This window comes from Nematolebias whitei, chromosome 15, assembly GCF_014905685.2.
Source record: "Nematolebias whitei isolate Nwh7 chromosome 15, NemWhi1, whole genome shotgun sequence".
Lineage (NCBI taxonomy): Eukaryota > Metazoa > Chordata > Actinopteri > Cyprinodontiformes > Rivulidae > Nematolebias > Nematolebias whitei.
In genome coordinates, this window is record NC_056512.1 from 25,879,434 (window position 1) to 25,883,772 (window position 4,339).

A 4,339-nucleotide genomic window follows, 5' to 3' on the forward strand; every position below is an offset into this window, starting at 1 on the left:
TCAAAGTGTCTGTTTTTTAGCCAGTCTGTAAGCCCGGATGAGCTCACAGCGGCCGCACACATAAGAGCCGGTGTCCTTTATAAGGCTTCTTAAACTCACCGCCGCTCCAAGACATTACTAGTCGCTTACAGGGCACGATGGTAAGTGAAAATAACTCGTTATAATCCCGAGCTGCACGTTTTTCACCCAAGCGATGTCAACTCGCACTCGTGGGATGAAACAGCCCCACACACGAGCCGGTGTCCTTAAATAAAGGTTTTTAAACTCACCGTCGCTCTAAGACATGACGAGTCGATCACAGAACAGCCTCCACACATGAGCCGGTGTCCTTAATTAAAGGTTTTTAAACTCACCGTCGCTCTAGACATGACGAGTCGATCACGGCACAACGGTAAGCGAAAATAACTCATTACCAACTAGATCTGCACGATCCTCACTCAAGCGGTGTCAACTCGCACTCGTGGGATGGAACAGCCTCCACATGAGCCGGTGTCCTTAAACAGGGTTTTAACTCACCGCCGCTCTTGACATGACGAGTCGATCACTAAGATGAACAGCCTCCATCCAAACGGCGCTGCGTTGATGCTGGCGCACACACAGCTGCCGGCGCTAACCAGCTCACATCGGTATAAATGTGGTCCGCAGGCTGGTTCGGGTGGGGGCCCCTCTCTCTCACAAGAAACGACACCCGTCTCGACGAATCAACGCGGGCAGCCGTCACCACCGCGTCTCAGCTTTCGGCAGCTCACCGCAGCTAAACGTGAAGCAGCTGAAAGAACCCGGTAATGAGTCCCGCCTCCCTCCAGCGCGCGCCCCTCCAGCGAGAGCGGCGCGCGTCCATCCAGAGAACAACGGGTGCTCCCGCGGGGCTAGCAGCCTTCACTCCAACAGCACGGCGTAAATGAAGTCACGCCCTCCGCCTTTTCAACGTTCGCACAGCGACGTCAAACGCGCAGCCCCACCGCGTCATCAGCTGTCACACGCTTCGCCTCAGCACAAGTCTCGCCCGGGATCACACAGAAAACATTCCCGCGACGCATGACGGCGGTTGAGGGGCGGACGGCTGACAGCCGTACAAAACATGACACATCACTTAACGCACGTTCACCCTAGGAACGTTACGTAGAGTGGCTAAAACATGCTCGCCGTTTTTCAGATGGATGGACAAGGTTTTTATGCAAATGGTACAAGTTACAGTTTGCAACCCGAACCCCTCCATTCAGAGGAGTTAGAAAAAACGGCCCCGTCATCATCAGACTGATTCTCATCCCTAAATGCAGAAATCCAAGTGTTTTCTGATAAAAGTAATCTACAGAGTTCCCCAAGGGAGAGAAAACACAAGGTTTTTACTCACGGATCGGAGGGGTGAGACCGTTCTTGGATCTGTTGTTTAACATCCAGAGAACGCATACCGATCATCCTAACACAGAGACGAGAGTTTTTGTTTTACCTGGATGATCTGCTGCTCCTGTCAATTCAGACAGGAGGCGCTGATGCAGGATCAGGTGTTGACATCACACCTGTTAAATCTGGGCTTCGCCATAATTGGAAGGAAGCTCGATTTTTCCGGCCCAGACGTTTGTTTCTGGGAGTGGAATTAAATTCAACCACCATGAAAACTCTTTTATCACAAACTAGATTCGACACCTTTTAAAAAGTCAACTCAGCCACGTAAGACCTGGCAAGTTATAACAGCTGTCTCCGTCATGAAGCTGTTGGAAATGATGTCACTCACACAGTGTTTTCCACTGGTTTTTTTCACATGAGACGCCTCCAGAGGTGTTTTTGCACGTCTGCATGTGGATCCAGTAAACAAACGACGGATGATTATTGTCCCTTCCTCTGTGGAAGCAGACCTCCGACTCTGGGGAAACACCTTGTTTTCTGTCAGAGGGAGTCCCCCTCAGCAGACCCACGTCAAGGGTCAGTCTTCACGGACACGTTGCTGTCAGGCTGGGGGGGGGGGGGGGGACATGCCTATCTCAAGCAGTAGGGGCGCTGTGCCCTACTACACATCAGCCCACATCAATGTTTTGGAGTGTCGCACAGTACTGAATGTGATTCAACACTTTGCTCCCGTGCTACAGGATCAACACGTGTTGATTCACACAGACAACATGATGACTGCTGCGTACATAACCATCAAGGGTGTGCGTTCAGCCCAGATGTTACACCTTGTGCGAAAGCTACTGTGTTGGGTTAATCAAACCTGCTCTTTATTAGAGCGGTTTACATATCCGGTGTTCTGAACAGAGGGGCAGATGTGACGTTCAGGGTCGGCCCACGTCACGTGGACCGGACCCTCCATCCAGACCTGATGTTTTTCAGACGCAGCAGAAGTTGGCAAAACAGCTGTGGACCTGTTTGCGACGCGAGAAGAACGCTCAGTGTCAACTATGGTTTTCCCTGAGCCCGCGAGACGACCCATCGCTGGGGGGGGACGCATTTGCTCACAGCCGGTGGCCCAAAACGCTTTTATACGCGTTTCTTTTCCCCCACCTCCTCTGTTTTTTACGGTTCCTGAACCGAGTTCAGGAGGAGGGATTGACAGCTCTCCTGGTGGCTCCCGGCGTGTGAATGCACCATGGTTCCCAGGCCTGCAACGTCTGTTGTCGGGTCGCCGTGGAACTGTCGTGGAGGGAGGATGCTCTCCTTCAGGCAGGAGGAGCGACCAAGAGTTACCCAGAAATAGGTCAACACCTGTGGGTTTGACCGCTGAGCGGTCCCACTTAGAGGATGGGTCTCCCTCAGGAGATAGTGTGCACAATTCAAGATTCACGTGCTGCATCTACCACAGTTCTGTACACATCAAGGGGACGGCTTTTCAGCGCTGGTGTACAGAGAAGGTTTAGAGGCCACCTCATGCCTTTTAGGCGGCGTGTTGTTTTTCTACAACAGCTGATGGATAGGGAGTTGGTTTTCAGTACGCTTTAACGTACGTTGCAGTCATCTATTCCTGCCACGAAGGTTTTCGGAGACAGAACAGCTTTTAATCACCCGCTGATGAAGCGTTTTTCTAAAAGATGTTCAGAGACACAGGCCTGCTTCACGTCCACTTGCTCCACAGTGGGATTTAACGCTGGTCCTGCGAGCCCTGATCAAAGCTCCAATTGAGCCTCTGGATCAGGTTTCATTTAAATTCTTGTCTCTTTAAACAACCCTGCTGTTGGTTTTAACACCCGCTAAGAGGATAAGTAATTATCTGCCCTCTCTGTTGCTTCGTCATGCCTTAGAATTTAGGCTGACGGGCAGCTCAGCTGATTTAAGACCAACCCAGCTTTTATGCCTAAAACATCACGAGCTCTTTTAAATCAAGAGTGATATCGTTGGAGGGGTCTTTTCCCCCCCACAGATCAGAAGAGGAAGCATCTTTTCATCTTCTCTGCCCGGTGCGGGCGTTGACGTGTTACATAACGCGCACAGCTGCAATGCGTTTCAAACTCAACAATTGTTTGTGCATTATAGAGATGCTTCTGCAGGTCGCCGTTATCCATCCAGCGCTTGTCACACTGGCTGTGTGAGGCCTTTTCTGAAGCCTACAGAGCATCAGATTTAGGGCCTCCTGTCAACCTCTAAGCACACTCCACCAGGGGTATCGCATCTTCGACTGCTGTGCATAATGGTATGTCAATGCAGGACATTTGAACTGCGGCTGCATGGTCAACACCCTGTTCATTTATTCGCTTTTACCTACGTGATGTAACGGCTCGTTCCATGACACATTCTGTCCTTAGTGCTCTAACAGAATGAATATTATTGTTCTCATGGAACTCTGTTTAAGCTCACTTCTGTCTGCATGCATTACAGTGTGAGATGTTGTTATCAGTCACAAGTCGTGTCTGTGATTTTGGTTTTATTGTCACTAATCAGTTCATGACTATTGTTACCAATCAGTTCATTTGATCAATAATCAATTCATGGACATTAATCTGTTTATACTGTTCAGCCATGAACCAGTTGGTTCATGCCCCCCCCCCCCCCTCTTTTCAACTTCTTCTTCCCGTTGAAAGTTTTCCGGGGCATTCATGCTTGTCAGAACGCATAGTTACTCAACATGCGTCTGTGCATGGCACATAATTACGCGATGCGTAGTTATGCACACGGGGAGCTGAGTGACAAGACGTTTTTTGGGCAAGCTTCCGCTTCTTACTGTGTTCGAATGGACCCAGTGAGGCGAGGACCACATCCGCTTCGCCCTTAACCCATCAGCGACAGCCTTAAAGGGCGAAGCCTATATGACATAGAACGTTGGTTACGTACTGTAACCCCAGATTCTATGAATATAGGCGTAGCCCTTTAAGCGTCGGGCCTCACTGGCTCCTAAATGGCTGAAGAAAAA